Source organism: Triturus cristatus, chromosome 4_2, assembly GCF_964204655.1.
Source record: "Triturus cristatus chromosome 4_2, aTriCri1.1, whole genome shotgun sequence".
NCBI lineage: Eukaryota > Metazoa > Chordata > Amphibia > Caudata > Salamandridae > Triturus > Triturus cristatus.
Window position 1 is genome coordinate 803,970,272 of NC_140586.1, and position 20,454 is coordinate 803,990,725.

The 20,454-nt window shown below is 44.7% G+C and overlaps 1 long non-coding RNA gene across 1 annotated transcript; it reads left to right on the plus strand.

Annotated features, from left to right (window-relative positions):
• LOC146835089 (uncharacterized) lies at nt 1-803 on the plus strand. Its single transcript, XR_014960379.1, has 3 exons — nt 1-57; nt 171-236; nt 609-803. It is a non-coding gene; the product is annotated as an uncharacterized LOC146835089 (long non-coding RNA).
• The last annotated feature ends 19,651 nt before the right edge of the window (nt 804-20,454 follow it).

A 20,454-nucleotide genomic window follows, 5' to 3' on the forward strand; every position in this document is an offset into this window, starting at 1 on the left:
CCGGACCCGGTGGCTTGAGGCGGTGTAGGTTCCTAACGGGTGCCGAGCAGCGAGGGCGTAGGTGTACCTTCTGGCTCTTATTTTCTTCTGGTAAGGCTCACAGTACTGTTCGGCTTGTTTTTCTACTATTCAGCCGTTCGTGGCCGCTCTTTCTTCTTTTTCTCCTCCAGGGTGTGCCATATTTGCTCGCACCTCTCCCCCGGGATCCCTGAGGCGACGAACAGTCTAGCCTCACAGTAAGAACCTCTCTATTCCCCTTGGCATTTCTACCTACCAGGAATGCTTCACAGGCCGCGTTCATTGTTCCAATGGACCTTGCTAGGTTTATAGTCTCACACGTAGCATTAGGACTCCACGTTTATTCCGTGATACATTGCTAGTCACGCTATTCAGGTGAAGTCCTTTACTTCCCTGACACCAGTACCGGGCTAATTCTAGGTGCACTGCTAGCACATTGTTGATGCACCGAAGGTACGGACTACTGGCACTGTCCCCATCCACGCACTTTGTTTGAGCCTACAATATGGCGCTTGATAATGTTTTGACTACGCACATTTACGATTCTATTGTGTTTTGTCTTGTGTTTGTATGTCTCCTTTTCATTTTAGAATAAACTCGTTTCTCTCCACCATTATAGTTTTTGGCGGATTTTTCCCTGTGTTTTATATTATTTTTCACACAGCAGCCCACGGGAGGGTGAACCTTAGTGCGTTCACACCACCGGGGCACCCACACTTCCACTCTGGTCCTGAAGAAAGCCTGTAAACTACACATAAAGGCAGAAACATGTTGACCGCCACGGAGTGAATCCGGTCTGTTATTTTTTGACCATCACTCCTTTTTATTATGTTTTAATTTTCCAATTAGCAAAACGAATAAAATACTTTTTTTGACTCAATTGGGAATTTTAAATTCACTATCACCACACACAATCCCGCTCCGCAGTAACCTGGCGTTGTAGCACACTGGGATGGCACTCGGCCATGCCCGGTGGGGCCCGATGATGAAGCATGTCACCAACCAGGTTGGTGAGTGAGGGCTTTTCATACAAAATCTGTATTACCTCCGCAGGTCTGTTTTCCTCCCTGTAATTGATTGGGTAGGCTCTGACCTTGGAGACTGGTGCTTCTACGGATGGTAAGTGCATTCTTTGAGATTTACTCTTAGGTCAAGTACCCAGGTCATACCCTTCACATTTCATGAGTGTCTACATGCATGCAGCGTTCTGGGTCTGGTGTCTAGAGCACTCTTGCACTCTACAGAGTGAATAAAACATCTTGCATCACCCACCACCCGCTAATGCACCAGTCACCCTCTATACTCAGATCATGTCTTTATGTGAAGTTCAGTCTCCATGCACCGTCCACTCCACATACACCCTCAATTGAACAACCAGCCACCAGCCACCTTCCACCCTATCCCATCCTTCCCTATCCGCCCACCCTCTCTCTACCATTGATGGATGGGGAGGTGTGGTGCAGTGGCCAGGACAGCTGACTTCGGAGCACAGCGTTCACGGTTCGATCCCTGGCGGCAGCTCTGCTCAGCACCACGTGACTCTGGGAAATAGCTCACTTAATTTCCATGACGGCCCACAGCGCCTTGCGACCCGTAAGAGGGTGAGTAGCTTGCGCTCTACAAATGCGGATTTACATTTTTTTTTACCATTCCTCCTCCCTTCACACTTTTCTGACCATTCATCATCCATTGCTGCTTCCCTGAACACAAATGGAAGTTAAAAGGCCCCAAGATATCCCCACTGCCACTCCTACTGGAACAACCCCCCCCCCCCCCTTCACCTCCGGACCTCATCCTCTCTGCTGGATTTCAGGAAAGGACTCAAAACCTGGCCGTTCAACGGAACCCTCCCTAGCAGCAGGGGTCTCTGTGCCCGGATACCATCACGGGTGATCGGTGCACTTCATAAGTCCTGTTTGATTGTTCGACTACCTGATTGGGTGATCGTCTGGTTTGTGCTGCCTTGCAGACTTATAATACAGTTCATGCATTTTACTATCACATTGAGAGTAATAGTAATACACGTTGGACAAACATTATTTGACCTTGTAGATGGGCCCTAATATGAAAACTGCGGTTCATGAAAGAAGTTGTCACACTTTTCTAATTGTACTTTTTAGTGTTCTTTTTTTATTGACACCTGGTGATAACACAAAATAGCTAATCATTCCTTCTGAATCAGGGACATTAACCATTAAACGCAAAGCACTCCTTGAGGTGCAGAGATGGGCTTCATTGTTCACACAGGCAACCAATTATTGGTTTAAGGACAGACACCGGGGTGCACTGCTGGACACCCTGTCCTTGTGCGACCACCCCTAGACCCACCTTCCCCCCAAAGCTTTCCGCCTTGCCCTACTGCTGCGCATCTCCCTTCTTCCTGTCTGACACAAGCCCCATTGTGATGCAACGTGGCTGCCTTTCATTCCTGAGGGATGATTACCCCCTGCTGTGATGTCATGTGAAATTCCCATGCAGGAAGTCAAAACCCTGACAGGAAGGCAGGTCGCTGCTGTGCTCCAGGGAACACCTAATGCATCTGGAAGGCATCAGACAGCCATAGCTGTTTGTGGATTTGGCGGTGTAAACATGTATATTAATAGAGTGGAAACTAAAAAGATCTGTAAAACCCAAAATCATAACTCTGTCACAACAACCTGAGTAAAATAAAGAGAACTTATTTAAAGTGCATGGCAGCCTCAGATGAGTGCTGAGTGCTCGAATAGCAGGAGTAAAACACAAGCATTTATAGACACAGACCACAAGAGGATGCAGCATCATAATACATGTAGCACAAATTAAGCATGGCCTACTTGACCAATTAGCAAAGGCCTAGGCTTCGCTGTACCATTTATGGTCCGAAATATAATGTTGCTGACCACGTGTCTTGAGTAGGCAGCTTCTGGGACTTTTCACTGTAATGCAATGTATTTGCCTTGGTTCTTTTCCATGTAACAATTTGCAACATCATTGGACTTACCAGAAATATTTCTAAATGTTATATGCTGAAATACTTTGTGGCTAAGCTAGCATCTTTCTCTGTTCTCCTATCTTTCTTGACCAAGCCTTGCATTACAAAAGCAGTGTTACTGAGGCACAATGGAAAAGTACAAGCATCTTGTGCAGTGATTCGTATGTCAACTTAACAGGGCCTAAAGGTTCAAGCATTTGGTATCATATAAGAAAGATGGCTTCCACACCTTTCATTCCTGAGGGATGATTACCCCCTGCTGTGATGGCACGCGGAATCCCCACACAGGAAGTCAAACCCCTGACAGGAAGGCAGGTCGCTGCTGAGCTCCAGGGAACACCTAATGCATCCGGAAGGCATCAGACAGCAAGTTGTGTCTCTTCCATGGCTGTTTGTGGATTTGGCAGTGTAAACATGTATATTAATAGAGTGCAGCATCCGTCTGCGGCTCTCTTAATTGTGGTGTTGACAAATCCATTAGAATTTCCATCAATGAAGTGGTGGTTGGTGTACTCTTTAACCAGGGCCACCTTTAGCACTGGTGCCATCAGGTGTGACAGTTGTTGGTTGAAGCACCCCCCCACCCCCCAGGATTCCCTCACAACCACCTTCCAATGGTGCCCCTCATCTCTCCTTAGCCCGTCTCGCACATTTATTTTATAGCGCTACTTATACCAATGTAGACTGTCAGAGCGCTTTATTACAAACATATACAGAGACAATGATTAAAAAATGTATGTACATCAATGTATAGAAAAAATTCTACTTAAGGCAATGAGAGCTACAAGGTATAGGAGTTAGATGTCATCTATACTAGTGGGCATTATATGTTACGAGTGCTTGGTCTGGAGAAACAAGAAGGGGGAATCAATCAAGGTTCTACGATTCACAGTAACCAACGTTGCTGCCTTGCTTTGCATGGAAAGGAGAGAGCACAACAGCAGCATATCTAATTAGATATCGTATTGTAATTGCATTTGTATAGCACTTACTACCTCTGACAAGGCGGCGAATCGCTTGTTCGGCGAGTAGCACGCTAATCTGGAACCCATAAAGGATTAGTGTGAATTAGTATAGTGAAATATGAAAGTAATTTGAGTGGTGGTTATCTTAGTCAATTATTTGGATTCAGAAGGATAGTGGTGGCTAGAAGAGAGAAAAAGGTTTGCACTTATATAGTGCTTGCTACCACTGATGGGGTGTTGAAGCGCTTTTTCAGTGAGTAGCACGCTACTCCGCAACCCATAAAGGATTAGTGGTGAATTCATATAGTGTAATATGAAAGTCATTTGAGTGGTGGATACGTTAGTCAGTTATTTGGATTGAGAAGAATAACGAGGGATAGAAGAGGAAAAATGTTTTGCATTTTTACAGTGCTTGCGGATAGGGTGTTGAATCGCTTTTTCGGTGAGTAGTACGCTACTCCGCAACCCATAAAGGATCAGTGGTGAATTAGTGCAGTGAAATATGAAAGTAATTTGAGTGGAGGATATCTTACTCAGATATTTGGATAGAGAAGGATAGTGGAGGAATAGAAGAGGTTAAAAGGTTTGCATTTATCTAGTGCTTGCTACCCATGATGAGGTGTTGAAGTGCTTTTTCGTTGAGTAGCACGCTACTCCGGTACCCATAAAGATTTAGTGGTGAATTAGTATAGTGAAATTACTTTGAGAAGTGGATATGTTAGTCTGTTATTTGGATTGAAAAGGATAGTGGATGGATAGAAGAGGGAAGGATTTAGACTTTTTTGTTTGTTTGTTTTGGAGGTCATAGCAGTAGGAGGAGGCTTGGGATGAGTAAAAGGGATGTAGAGGGGGAAGAGTCAGAGGGAAGGGTTTAGAATGGCTTGTTTTGAGGGATCGACATAGTAAAAGCGGTATGAGATGATGCAAGGAGGGGTAGAGTATGGAAGAGTCTAGAAAGGGTTATATTGGGGATTATAGTAGTGGTATAGGATTTGGGATGAATGAGAGGGCAGAAGTAGAGGATACACTGATGGATGGTATAGGGTGAGAAATAGCGTAGTGCATTGGAAAGAGTTGTAGAAAGAGGGTTGAGATCAGTCAGAGAGTTGAGGTAGAGGATATATTGAGAGAGGTATAGGGTGAGAAATAGAGTAGTGCATTGGATATGCTGAATTAGAAGGAAAGTAATAAATATATAGATCCATAAGTACATGGAAGGTATATAGGTCAAATGCAAAAGCATTGAGACCCTTTCAGAAGCTTTTGCATTTGACTCGTGAGGGACATCTAGTAACGACGAGTGGAACTGCAGCTTGATGTAATAATAATTTCAATGCTTTTGCATTTGACTCGTGTGGGACATCTAGTAACCACTAGTTGAACTGCAGCTCTTTGTAGAATTATTTTGATATTGGACACTATAATATTCACTGCCCACTGCTAATTTTGTCCCATAATGCTTTGCAGGGCCTTTTATTGGGATTGTATTTTTGCCAATAACTGTGCTTGGGGCGGTCCTAAGAGGATGGGACCACCACCGAATTGTTCAAGAAGATGTGCTTTTTGTTTTCAAGGCATCTGCTTGGTTCTCCCCCTACGTTAGGGAGGATCCCAAAATCATCACCTCTCTCACTGCTTCCTAATTTATCATTTTCACTTTTGTGAAATGATTATATGCATTTTAGCATACAAAGATAGAAATACTTATTTTATCATAACTTGAACTGTGCAAGAAGTTGTTTGCAATTATTGTTCAGAACAGACAAGCACATAGTGCTATCAGCTACGCAGTTTGAGGAGTAGCTGGCTGAGCATATTTCAAAGTTTACTTTGTGTAGCCAGGTGTAGTGCTATTACGCATACTACACCCAGTGTTATATATTACCTACTGGCGGTCGCCAGTAGGTAGTTATAGTTAAAACCTAGGGGCATATTAGCAAGACCGGCGATAAAATTAATGCCGTTTTAGCGGCAGGAAACTGCCGCTAAAACGGCGATAATGGGCTTGCTAATATGCGTTATAGAATTCCAACAGAAGCCCAGGTTAGATGTGCAGGACATCTAACCTGGGCTTCTATTGGAATTCTATAACGTACATTAGCAAACCCATTATCGCCGTGTAAGCAGCAGTTTTCTGCCGCTAAAACGGCGATAATTTTATCGCTGGTCTTGCTAATATGCCCCCCAGTTTCCATAGGAAAAGCATTTTTTGATGTGCTACTAACTTTGGTGTCATTTGACGAATCTTCGCAAAATTCTCCCCCCAAAAAAGTCTAATCAGGTCAGCTCCTATCCTGAAAGTTTGGGGGGATTCGTCAAGTGGGGGCTAAGAAAAAAGGGGGCTCCCAAAAAGTGTTTTCTCCATGGTCATTTCCATAGGAAACTTTAGCCAGGGCTACAGGCCGAACTGCTGAACGGAATTACACAAAATTTTGCAAAAAGGTAGTGTTTGGTTCAGAATGCGAGCTTTTTTTTAATTGGTGTAAATCCGTTCAGTAGTTTTTGAGAAATTCAAAAAATAAGAGTCAAAAAATCAATTTCATATTGGAAACTTTCGCCAAGGCTACAGCCCGAACTGCTGAACGGAATTACACCAAATTTGCCAAGAAGGTAGTGCTCGGTTTAGAAAGCGAACTTTTAAAAAATGGTGTAAATCTGTTCAGTACTTGCTGAGAAATTAAAAAAATAAAAATATTGATATCTACAGGCGCGGTGGAGCTGTGCACCCTCCCGAGCACGAGCTTTATTCTAATTGGCTGTCAACACTCCAAACCCGGAAGTGTTGGCAGCCATCTTGTGACTCGGTAGAACCGAGTCAGAAGACAATAGAAAAACAAAGGCTATAAAAAGGCAAAAAAAAAGAAAAGGGGGCAGGGTAGAAACACCCTGACCCCCTAGGCCTGCTTAAGGGGTCCCACAAGGACCCCCAGGGCCAAAAAATTCATTTTTTTGTGTTAAACAGCAAACGTCGTGGAGGATCCGCAGATCCAGCCGTAAAAATAAAATAAACGCTAGCGCTTCATTATTGCCATATTGTAATTGTGGGGGCCCCGGTGCTTTTCTTAAATATCTGTGGGGGGCACATGGCCCTCCTGCAGTCCCCGGGGAGCACCACCCCCCGGGGCTTGTTTTTTATTTTTCAAAAAGAACCTCTGTGGGGGGGCTCGAGCCCCCCACACGCCCGGGGAATCACCACCTCCCCGGGGCACTAAGTATGTGAATGCGGGGGTCCGTAATGGAGCCTCCAAACCCTGGGGACCACCACCTCCCCGGGGTTGTGCACATGTTGGGAGGAGGGCCACTCCTGGAGCCCTTGATGGCCCTGGGGACTGCCACCCCACATGGCCGGCTTCTGCGGTGTGCCGGGGTGCCCACCCCTGTGACCATGCTGTTTGCAATGACACGGCTCCCGCCCCTGTCATTGCAAACTGCTTTGCTTCATTGAAGCGAGAGCAGGGAAACCTGCTCTCGCTGCTCTCGCTTCAATGAAGCAAAGCAGAATTGCTTTTCCACACGGTGAGCTGCATGTCAGCAGCTCCCCATGTGGAAAAGCAATGCCGGCTCCTGCAGGACGCGTGGAGTCGGCAGGACCGTGGGGGCATTGAGGCTCCCCCACGGTCCCCAATGGATAGAGCCTGCCACGGGGCATGGGGTCCCTGGGGCTATAAGTGGCCTGGGAGGGGGGCCGCGGCCCCCCTCCCAAAATAAAAAAAAACAAATAAAAAACATAAAAGCTGGCACCAGAGGATGGGGTGCCCGGGGGCCAATAGAGGCCTCAGGAGGGGGGCCACACAGCCCCCCTCCATAAAAAACAAAAATATATGTGGCCATGACCCGGGGATGGGGTCCCCGGTGCCGGAATTGGCCACGGGAGGGGGCACACGCAGCCCCCTTCCCGTTCATATATTTTATTTTATTTTAAAAAGAGGTAAGGCCCTGGGGGAGGGGGTCCCCAGGGCCCAAAAAAAGGAAAAAGATGGGGGGGTCACACAGCGTCCCTTCTAAAAACAAATTATTTTTTCAAAAGACCGCAATCGTTCTCCTCCCAGCAACACTCTGCAAACGCGCTCTGTGGCACGTTTTAAATTGGGGAATTAATTTCCCTTCAATACTGGGGGTCCCTGGGGGCCATCTAGCCCACCAGGTACCTCCAGAAAAGCGCCAGAGGGCTGCGTTGCAGAGAGGTGGTCCAGGCCACTCACCTTTTTACACCTCTCTGCAACGCAGCTCTGTGGTGCTTACTGGAGGTACCTGATGGGCTAGTTGGACCCCAGGGACCCTCAGGATTAAAGGGGACTTAATTCCCCAACTTAAAACGTGCCGGGGGCGTTTTTGCAGAGTGGTGGAGAAAGGGGGCATGGCCTTTGACTACCTCTCACCAATCCCACTGCGTGGGGCTTACTGGAGGTAAAAGGTAGGCTAGTTGGCCCCTAAAGAACACCCAGCAGTGAAGGGGATTTCAATCCCCATCCAAAAGCGTGCCAGGGAGTGCATTTGTAGACTGGTGGGCAAAGTGGGCGTGGTCTGGTACAAGTACTTACCAATGCTGCTGTTTGGGACTGACTGGAGGTAATAGTTTGGGAAGTTGGCCCCCAAGGATGTCCTTAGGGGCCAACTGTGCCTCTTGTTACCTCCAGTAAGTCCCACACAGTGGGATTGCTAAAACGCCTTCGGAGGCATGGCCCCCTTTCTCTACCACTCTGCAAACTTGCCTTCTGGCAGACTACGGGATGGGGGATGAAGTCCAATTTAGTCCTGAGGGAATTTGGGGGCCAAGAATCCCTCCTGGCACCTCCTGTAAATCCTACACAGTGGAATTCCTGAGCGTTGGTTGGGCGCCCAGCACCCTTTCTCCACCACTCTGCAAATGCGACTACTAGTTAAAGTAGCATATTTCTGCACCTCTGACTTAGAGGTAGTTTTAATCCCCCTGCCCTATTATGTACTAGGGCCTTACAGAGGAGGTCATGCTAATCACAGGGGTACCCCAATGCACAGTGTTCCCTAGTGTATGTAGGTATTTTCACTGTATTCTAATTGTCTTTTAACATAGCACTAGCTCTAGGCCTGGTTAGTCAGAGTCAGTTACCACCAGTACCTGTCTGAAAAAGTTGTGGGCGTAGGATGATTTTGCAACAAGGCCTCTTTCTGCTCCTCTGTTGGTTCTTTCTGCACATGACTTGCTTCTTCCTGCACTTTTCTTCGTCTTTGTGGACTTCTGTTGCTTCTTTCTGCATTTCTTTTGCTTCTTTCTGTGTGTTTTTTCTTCTTTCTTCACATGTCCTACCTCTGTAGGCATAGTTAGAAACTAGCATTTAAAAAACCTTTGATATTCATATAAAAAACCATAGGTTTCAGGCATGTTATAGTATGAAATTAGCATTTAAAAAACCTTAGAAATTCACTGAAAAATCCATAGGTTTCAGGGGCGTTATAGTTAGTTGGACATTTCACTTGTACAAAACCAGTGAAATTCCCCCGTTATAGTTAGTTCAGCTAACTATAACTCGCGCCCCCGCAATGCACTGCTGATGACGTCACATATTACATCACTCATGATATGGTCAGTGACATCACTGATGACATCTCAAATTACATCACTGATGACATCACCGATGACATCACCCATGTGATAATTTCATGTATCTTCTCACACCCTAATATAACTTTAGATACACCCACTCTAAATTACAGACTGCCATTACCAAAACCATAGACACTCCAACACCAATAACTACATACCCACTTACTGATTCTTGGGTCTACACACACATCCACTCACTCACCGTACAGTCACTCATACGTACGGTCACTCAGTAGAGGTCTATCATATGCACTCATACATCACCACTCATCCATAGAGGTACTCACACACCTAGTGAGTCATGCAAATAATTAATCACACTCCCATTTACTCACCTATACAGTTATACACACACCAGCTCACTTACTCATACAAATACTAGCACATTCTTAAGTGAGTGATTAAACGTGTCTTACTGAATGCATGGGTTAGTGACTAAACTGTGTAAATGTTGGTATCAGTTGGTCAGTTGGTGTGTAAGTGGCTGCATCGGTTGGTGAGTAGCTATATGAGTATGTATATGGGTTATTGATTGGTTATCTGAGTATCTGTATGAGTCCTGAGTGTCCATGTGGATGGGTGGGAGGTGTGTGACTCTGTGCATAGATATGTGAGTGGTTGATTCACTGGGTGTATGGGGTTAAGAGTGCATGTGGAAACAGTTGTATGGGTGGTTGAGTGTGTGTATGGGTGTTTTGGTGAGTGAATGGATGTCTCAGTGGTACATTTCCAAGTAACTACATATGTAAAAGGCAGTGTATGTGACAGTTGGAGTATATAAATGACAATACATGAGAGTGAGTGATTGTGAGAGTGGCTGTATGCATGAGTGTGTACTTGTATCAGTGATTGTATAGGAGAGTAAGCATGTGTTAGTATCTGTATGAATAAGTGAGGTGGTGTGTGTATAACTGTATAGGTGAGTAAATGGGAGTGTGAATGATTCTTTGCATGACTGACTAGGTGTGTGAGTAACTCTATGTATGAGTGGCTGTGTGTGAGTGTCTGTATAGGTGTATGAGTGCAAATGATAGTGTTGTATTGATAAGTGACTGCATGTATGAGTGTCTGTATAGGTGAATGAGTGGACATGTGTATAGACCTAGGAATCAGTGAGTGGGTATGTAGTAACTGGAATTGGTGTGTCTATGGTTTTGAAAATGGTAGTCTGTATTTTAGAGTGGATGTATCTAAGGTTATATTAGGGTGTGAGGCGGTGCATCAGCTTATCACGTGGATGATGTAATCAGTGATGTCATTTGAGACGTCATCAGTGATGTCACTGACCATGTCATGAATGATTTAATAAGTGACGTCTTCAGCAGTGCATTGCAGGGGCCCGAGTTATAGTTAGCTCAACTAACTATAACAGTGGAATTTCCCTGGTTTTGTACGAGTGAAATGTCCAGCTAACAATAACGTCCCTGAAACCTGTGGATTTTTCAGTGAATATAGATATATATAAATACACATGCAAAGACATATATATATATATATCAAACCACAAAGTTTGCCTGGAATGAGAGGGACCACACAGGTAAACTTGTATTTGCCCAAAATGTATTGCTCGTAGGGCGCAATGTTCCACGAACAGACGTGCCTCACTTCAAGTATCAGTCCTGCCCAACGCGTTTCGTTCCACCAAAGCACTTCCTCATGGGCTGCGGGCATATTGGCTGAGTGAAGACACTGGCGTTTTTTTCGGCACCACTTTAAACTAATTACTCCCCGCTCTAGTGGGCGTGGCCACCCCGTGGCCTGATGGTCCTTGTAGTGCTCGATTCTTCTCCAGTGAGTCGCCGTGCCTTCATACGCCTGAAACAAAAATAATATCCTCAGTGGGTTGCAAAAGTCACATTCTGTCGTAGAAGACCTGCTGATAATGCCCTCAAGCCGCTTCTCCTGTCCCAATGCTGCCACGCCGCTTGACGCAGCAGCGGTACTGCACAAGTGCAGCAGTTCACCTCTCGCGGCTCAGGCGGTGCCGCTACTACCAAACCACAAAGTTTGCCTGGATTGAGAGGGACCACACAGGTAAACTTATATTTGCCCAAAATGTATTGCTCGTAGGGCGCAATGTTCCACGAACAGACGTGCCTCGCTTCAAGTAACAGTCCTGCCCAACGCCTTTCGTGCCACCAAAGCACTTCCTCATGGGATGCGGGCATATTGGCTGAGTGAAGACACTGGCGTTTTTTTCGGCACCACTTTAAACTAATTACTCCCCGCCCTAGTGGGCGTGGCCTCCCCATGGCCTGATGGTCCTTGTAGTGCTCGATTCTTCTCCAGTGAGTCGCCGTGCCTTCACCGAAAAGACGCACACGGACCCAAAGTAGGTGCTTGAATTAATTTACTCCATTTGTCACCATGATGCGTTTCAGCTCAAATGAGCCTTGTTCACATGACATGCCAGAGCACGAGTTCAGTGCATGTGGGTAAAGTGACAGTGCAATACGTTGAAACACCACATGACCAACCGTGCATAGACAAAATCATGACAAGTGTTAAACACATTTTGCAGAGCATATACAAGTATAGGTAAAATACTGTAGATCACCCTAATTGACAATTCTTATTTCCATAGTAAGAAGATGATCACGGGACATAAAAAAATAATAATCCAAATACCCAAATTGTTCGCCGTGCTGCCTGAGTGAGGGCAACACAAAATGGCGGCGGGGCACAAAATGGCGGGTCGATTCGATCGCGATCAGAAATCGAAGTTCCTCAGACCCTCCTTTTGCCAGAACTCAGGCAAGATAGACTCATGCTAATCTGAGTAAATATCGATAGCCATGAGGTCATCGAGCTGTTGCTGTAACATCATCCTTATGTTTTCTGTTACTTGTGGTTTGGGTTTTGGGATGCACATAGTAGCACAGAGGTCACAGATAGCGGGACCACAGTGCATACAAAGGCAGCGGGAGAAAAAAATGGTCAGAATTATTCCTAGAAACGTCAACGCTTTCCAACCCCATTTGGACAGTAGTCCCCAAAACCATTCCGTAAAAGACCAATCTCCTTCGTCCTGGTGAATAGACTCAGAGATTATTTGCAACTTGGAGATAGCTTGGTATACTGTCGGAGCGTCATTAGGTATGAAAATACAGCAACTTGACCCGATCAATTTGCACACTCCACCACGATCGGCAAGAACAAAATCTAAGGCAACTCGATTTTGTAATGTCATAAGACGATCCGCCTGTAGTTCTGCCGTGATATTACTTAAGGCTCCTACAGTGATGTCTATTGTAGTCTCTACGACACGGACCAGTTGCCTTATATTTCTGCTGTTGACCATCGGACCCCAAAAAGGAAGAAATCCTTTAAGGAAATCTCCTCTCTCTTGTCCTGCTGTGTCCTTCGAATCAATAATCCCTCTGATGTATCTGTTTCGATGATGGTTTGCGGAAGCGGTCTAGGTAGGGGGAAGAAGAAAGGCTATATAACAAGTACCAGAGAAACCCGTTGGTAACCATGTGTAAGCCCTATTATAGCAAATGAAATAGGTGCCTCGAGACGGCACTAGAGGAGGCGAGTTCTGAGAGGAATAAACATACGTGTAGGAGCAGTTATCCCTTTGTATAGTGTCAGAAGAGCGATCATTTATCTGTAAGCAGAAGTTGCCCTGATGTGGTATAGTCCAAATGGGTAAGGACTTTCCTTTCTTAACTTTATCACTAAGACTAGACATATATTGGGTGACATTCCAGTTAGTGTACGCTTTCTTTCATTAATAGAGATTTTATTATTTTCCATGATTTTAGCCATAGCTACCATTCCCTTAATCAAAGAACCATGACTAAAATACGGATCGCTAACATGTGAACTAGTGGATCGTCTGAATTTGCTTTGATAAGCATTGGAGAAGATGACGAAATAAGCCCAAGCAGAACCCTCATAAGAGAACGGGAGAACTAAATACGGCATTCCTTTCTCTGTGGTATGTGGCATAAGTCCACACACCCAACAGTCAGTTGTATTGACCACTAATTGGTGCTGATGTAAGAGCTGGACAAAGGAATTGTTATAATATTCAGTTCTTCTAATGAGTTCATGTAGAGGAAGAGTATGAAAGAGATGTGGAGAGACAGTAGAAGAGAACAAAGAGGAAGAAGGAGAGACAACTTTTTGCTGCAGAGCATAAATAATCCAACCTGTAAACGCCAAAACAATACACAATAATATAATAATATATAACGTTATGCTGAAACGACTATACATTATTTTACAGGATCTTTTCTTCATTTCATCTTTTCTCTCTCTTTTGTCTAGTGTAGTTTCCATCTTTCTAATGGATGCTCACGGCAATCTTCCTCAATCGCTAAATCACGATGGTCTACCGTGCTATGACACTGTAGGTCCTGCAGGCCTATTGCCACTACTCAGGTCGCAATTCAGACTCCTACCGTGACCCTGCAACCGGGACAGAATACTACACCAGAGAGGAATTTTAAGAGTTCTTTGGTCTAGGTCTCAAATCGTATCTCTCTTTCCCAGGAATGTTCTGATCTTGAAACAATGTTTGAGGATTAGTCGTATCCAAGTGACGATGTGATGGTATTGCTTCCTGCAGAATGTCGTCGTCCTCTTTCTCAAACAGTGTCCCATTCAGGTGTGCATCACTAAAGGGTACGAATCGTGGAACCTTTTCACTTTCAAAGTCACCAATACCCTATGCGTACCCATTGATCGAACTTTTGCTTGATACCAAGACCTGCACAAACTTTCTGCATGACTTGGCCAACAAATTCACTCCCATTGTCACTCCAGACAATGCGCGGCAAACCAAACCTGGGGAAGAATTCTTTCAGTAGAATTTTAGCTGTGGATAAGGCTGTGTTATCTTTTAAAGGGTATGCTTCTATCCATCTTGAAAAGGTGCATACTACCACCAGAACATATTTGAGGTTGTTGCATCGTTCCATATGAATATAATCGATTTGCAACACCTCAAATGGATATGTTGGGGGAGCAAAATTACCTGTTAGAGTTGGGGTTCCCTTTCCCGGGTTGTACATTAAACAAATAATACAATGCTTCACTACATTGTCTGCACATTTTGGGATTTGTTCGTTTCTCCACACTGGAGCCAGAAGTTTGCATATACCTTTTGCACTTAAATGGGCTGGACCATGTGCCATAGTAACCACTGGGAGTACATAGGCATCTGGCAACAGCCAACGTTGATGTTCAGATAGTTCTATCCAACAACCCATCTCATCTAACATTCCGGTACTTTCTTTCCACTTGTTTAACTCCCTCTCTGAAGCCTCTTTCTGAATCGCTTTTACACTTCCCACTGTATCCTCATACATTCCTCTCTCTCTAACCCAATTCGCAGGACCCGCTACATACATTTGACTTGTTGCATCTCTTGCTGTCTTTTTCGCTATTCCATCTGCAAATGCATTTCCTCGACCAACATCATCTGTAATCTTTTTGAGTGCACTACACTTCACGATTGCTATTTGAGTGGGTAAGGCAAGTGATTCGAGAAGATCAGTCACTAACTGGCCATGTTGTATTTTGGTGCCATGTGAAGTGAGAAAAGAAAAACCCCTTTCCTTCCAGAGACGCCCAAAGTTGAACGCTACACCAAAAGCATATTGGCTGTCGGTGTATACGTTCACTCTCTTTCCCTTTGACAATGCACAAGCTCTCGTTAATGCTATCAATTCTGCTGCTTGCGCTGAATTGTGTCTAATGCGTGCAGTTTCCACAACTGTATGTAGAGTAGTTACAGCATAGGCTGAAACTGTATCTCCATTAGGCATTTTAAAGCAAGAACCGTCTACCCATAGAGTTCCATCCGGATTCTCTAGCGGTGTGTCTTTCAAATCAATTCTTCTCTTTGTCTCTTCCTCGGTACAGAAGAAACAATCATGTTGCTCCTCAACACTTTTCTCATCCGGAAGGGGCAACAGAGTAGCTGGATTCAGGGTATTACATCGTTTAATGTGTACGTGACTAGCCAAAAGTGTCAGCTCGTATCCAGTTAGACGAGCACTCGTCAGGTGCTGCGTTTTTGTTCTGTCTAATAAAGTATCCACTGCATGTGGTACCATGACAATGAGATTGTTATCCAACACCACTCCAGCAGACTGTCGAATAGAAATTGCTGCTGCTGTCGCTTTAAGACAACTGGGCAATGTTTTAGCTACAGGATCTAATGTAGCCGAAAAATAGGCACATGGCCGCTGTTTGTCTCCGAACTGCTGTGTTAGAACTGACAATGCACAACCTTCTCTCTCATGAACATAGAGCGTAAAAGGCTTAGTGTAATCAGGGATGCCTAGTACAGGAGCAGAACACAGAGCAGTACGTAAGTCAGAAAAGCTCTTTTGGCACTCATCAGTCCTAGGAAGGGGCTAAGGCGTATCTTTTAAAGTGAGTGCCAATAAAGGTTTGGCCAACAAAGAGAAGTTAGGGATCCACTATCTACAGTAAGAAGTAATACCCAGAAAGGCACGTACCTCCCTTTGTGCGGATGGCACGGACATTCGCGTAATCGCCTGCATTCGTTCTGGTGTTAATCGTCATCCCTCTTTTGATAGGAGATGACCCAAGTAGGTAACCTCTCGACAAACATATTGTAGTTTGGAAGGTGAAACCTTGTGATTCAAATTAAACAAATGACGTAACAATGCAACAGTGACATCTTTGCAGATATCTTCTCAATCAGCGGCGACTAACAAGTCATCCATGTACTGTATAAGAGCAGCACCAGAAGGCAAATGAAAAGTATCGAGATGACATTTTAAAGCTTGGCTGTAAATGGAGGGACTTTCACAATAGCCCTGAGGTGCACGCTTAAACCGGAAGCTTCGGCCTCCAAGCGAGAAGCCAAAAATGTCCCTACTCTCTTCTGCAATAGGAATACTAAAGAAGGCATTTTTTAGATCGATAACAGAGAACCAAGTCGCTGTAGAAGGTATCATTGGCAACAGAGCAGTGATATCTGGAACGACAGGAAATTGTGGGACAACAATTTTGTTTACCTCCCGCAGATCAATCACAAAACGATATACAGGTGGTTAAGAAGGGTCAGTGCGTTTGAGAACAGGAAGAATTGGACTATTGCATGTGTTACCTCTTGTTTCTTTAACCACACCCTTCTGGATCAAATCATGAATGATTTCCAAAAGCGCTTTTTCTCCCTCAGTAGAGATTCTATACTGCGGAATACGCGGTAATTCAACATTGGGTTTGAGAGTGACAACATAAGGTGGAATCTCAAGACAGCCCACATCATTCGGACCCGTGGCCCAAAGCTCTGCTGGAAGAGAAAGCAATTCAGGTGGAAACTGATCTTTGGACAAATACATTGGGGAGATCAGTTTCTGTCCTAAAGTAAGATGTACACCAGAAGGAGAACAATATATTGTAGGATGCATTCTTTTCAATAGCTCTAGTCCCAACAGATTTTCACCGCAACCATTCGTCAACAGAAGTGGAGCTTCCAAATCATAAGGACCAACTGAAATATGCAAAGGGCAAGAAACTGGATTACGAACAGGGGCGCCAGAAAATCCTACAGAAACATTTGTTAAGCCAGACAAAGGTGCCCCAGGGAGTTTAGAATGAATGATAGAACTTCTCATTGCCCCAGTATCTAGAAGAAATGGCTCTGAAACACCCATTGTAGTGACGTTAACATAAGGTCCATTTTGATCTACTGGGATCGACACAACTCCCTTACTTTGTCCATGGCTGTCCTAGTTAGCATGAAGACTTTCATTCTCGCCTTCAATGTAATGGTCTTCCTTGTAATACTGTGCAGACCTCACAGTTTGCTGATCAAAGTAGTTCACGGAATTGGGAGAAGGAAGGGCACGCTGTTCTTGAGTCAACACACCCCGACCTCTACCTCAGTTTGCTGACTGAAGGCCAGCACGACCTCGTGGAGCAGATAATGCTCAGTTGCGTTGCAATAAAACCGGACAACTATTCTTAAAATGACCTTCCTCTCTACAATAGGCACATTGAGTAGATCCTAATAAAGGTCGCGGAATATATGGCTCAGGTTTTTGATAAAACCTCTGAAGCTGCGGAGGCTGTTGGAATTGAGGCTGAACATAACGCGGAGGATAGGCTTGTTGCAAGAGAACCTCCGTTTTTTATTCTTTCGTCTTTTTCTCTTGCTTTTCTTTTTCCTCTTTATCCCTGTTTTCATAATATTGTGCAGTAGCCAATATCTGAGCAGAAGAAGAAACAGCCCATGAACTTTCTGAATCTTTTAATTTGTGTGACAGCTCTGGGAGCAAATTAAATACGAATTTGTCCACAAATAATCGCTGTCCACCTTCTGTATCCATATCTTGACCACTGTGATCAATAAAGGTCTCTTCAAAACGAGTAAAGAAGTCAGAGACACTTTCATCTTTCTTTTGTTTGCATGCTGCTAGTTTATCCCAATTTACTCTCAATGCAGGCATCATAGTTTTCATTAATGTAATGATTCTACCAGGGAGTTCCGAGATCAGAGCGTCAGGCTTTGCACCACCCACTTGATTACTATCTGTGGTAGTTATAACATCCCAAGTAGCACCTAATTCCTGCGCGTGATCCTCTCTACGGATCTTAGCCCATATTGTCTGTGGGACTACATTTCCCATCAACATGTCAATATCTGCTAAGTTCATAATGCAAGCGTCAACTGTCTGTGATAATTCTTTATAATAACCTGCAGGGTTTTTACGAGGATCCGGTAAAGTCTGCTTAAGGGCCAAAACTTCAGATCTCTTCCAAAGGACATGTACCCATATACGCTGGAAATGAGCAGGGATAGGTGCATTACCCGCAACCTCTTCTTTCCATACTGGAGGAACCTCTCTCATAGGATAATTTTTCAACGTCGGTCTAACCGACGGATCAGAATCAGGGAAAGCCTGAGAGGACAATAAGGATCTATAAGAAATAAGTGTCCTTACAGCTTTCTCAACTTTAGAACCCACAACAAGTCCTTTATCAAAATCTGTCTGAACATCTAGTAGATCTTGTGGGATCGGACTCAAACTCACATCTTCCCATTCTTTAATAAGTGTATCGCACATTACATTAAAAACATATCTTTGCGTAGGCGCGTTCCATTGTAAAAAGGTAGGCATAATATCGAGCACACTGTATTGTGGACCCTTTTTGATCCATCTACGTGCAAGAGAGTCCAACCTTTCTCGTTCTTCGAAATCTGGGAACTGACTACGAGACTGTCTTCGAGCAAAAGCCGGAGACCCATTTAAAGCTCCAAAGAAAGGAGATAGAATACCAGTGACTGTGTCTGTAAGACGCTTACGCACAGACGGAGAATTAGACATAAGAATTGGAGACAAAGTATTAGGAGGACTGACAGAAGAAGAACCGATAATTGCAGGAGGAGCAGAAGGCAAAGGAGATCTAAGATCAGGTGATGAGGGCAAAGAAGTCGAGGTTAACGGTAAAACCGGCAAGGGCGGTAATACTGGAGGAGGCAAATGCGGAAGAGCCGGAACAGGCGGAGGTACCGCTGGCGGCTGGACAGGCTATAACAGCTGAGGTGCATTGGCACTTTGTGCATAGGGCGGAGGCAACCTTAATAAGTGGGACATTAGGGATCTTCTTCTAAATCTTTCTTATTATCGGAAGGAGAAACAGGCAACACCGGATAGCATTTATCTATCGCCATACGATGCTGTCTTTCTGAAATTTCAGTTGCATTATCAATTTCATCGTCTTTAAACTGTTGGGCAGCCTGTATAATTGTCATACCCTGTGCTTTCCTATCTCGTTTTGCTTGTTTAATTTCTTTCTGTTTGGCTTCCTTACGCCAAAGGCGGAAAGAGTCAAACATTGCCGGCCGGGCTTTTCTTTTGAATAAAACTGCTTCTAAATTGTCTAGCACATTAGGATCAAAACTACCGTTTTCTGGACATTTTAGAACACCATCTTTCTTTGTGTATCGGGTCCATGTCTCGTTAAAGGCAATGGGGCCAATACCATGTTTTGAATAGAGCTCATATGTGGGAGTTCCAACCGAAGGAATCGGACAATCCCTATCACAACCAAAGCAACAAATTCTACCAAACTTAGTCAGACCACGCATCTCGTGATATTACCAGGCTGTTCACAAACTTCAAGGGAGTAAAACTCGGTTTACGCAGCACAAATGCACTTACCCTCGGCTTTGTTTATTGCAATAGACAAATCTAAGGACCAAAGAAAAACAAAGAACCAAAATTGTGGGCGCGACCCATGAAAATACTTAACTAAGGACGTCTTCTCCCACCAACAGAGGCCCGTCTATCGTCTCGCCTTACCATACATCATCAAAGGAGGGGCCAAAGCAGGGCGGCAGTCAGGGCAGCGGTTGGCAGTAGCCGTCAGGAAGGAGTAACCGCGCTGCAAAAGACCTTCGGACCACTTTCGACATACAGGGGTCGCTTAATGTGGCTCGCGAACCCTCCGGAATTTTCTTGCGGGGTTCCTCACGACCTTCGGGCAGAACGGGTACCACTGAAGCCGGCCTACGTTGGGCGCCAGTTGAAGAACAAGAACCTTTTGGGCCTGGCAGCGCAGGGTACACCCAAGTCTCCGGAGTTCTCCTGCTCAGCTACACAGAGACATGGGACACTCTGTCGGCGTAAGAAGATTGGGTTTAATAGCTGCAGCTAGTACAGTTATCCTAGAAGTACATAAAGTAGGTTCTCAGGAGACTGCAACTTCACTCTGTGGCGCACAGTCTTATATATCATATGGAAACACATTCATTAAAAGAGTAAACTCCCAGAGTATACAAGAAAAGAGCCAATAAGGAAAGTTGGAAAACAGGTCAGAACCAATGGGAGAGTTTGGAAAACAAAGTATCAGATGACTCGAAAAGACCTCTCCTCCAACTATGTTTGTCACCCCTTCCTCAAGCTAATTCATTAACAGATTCA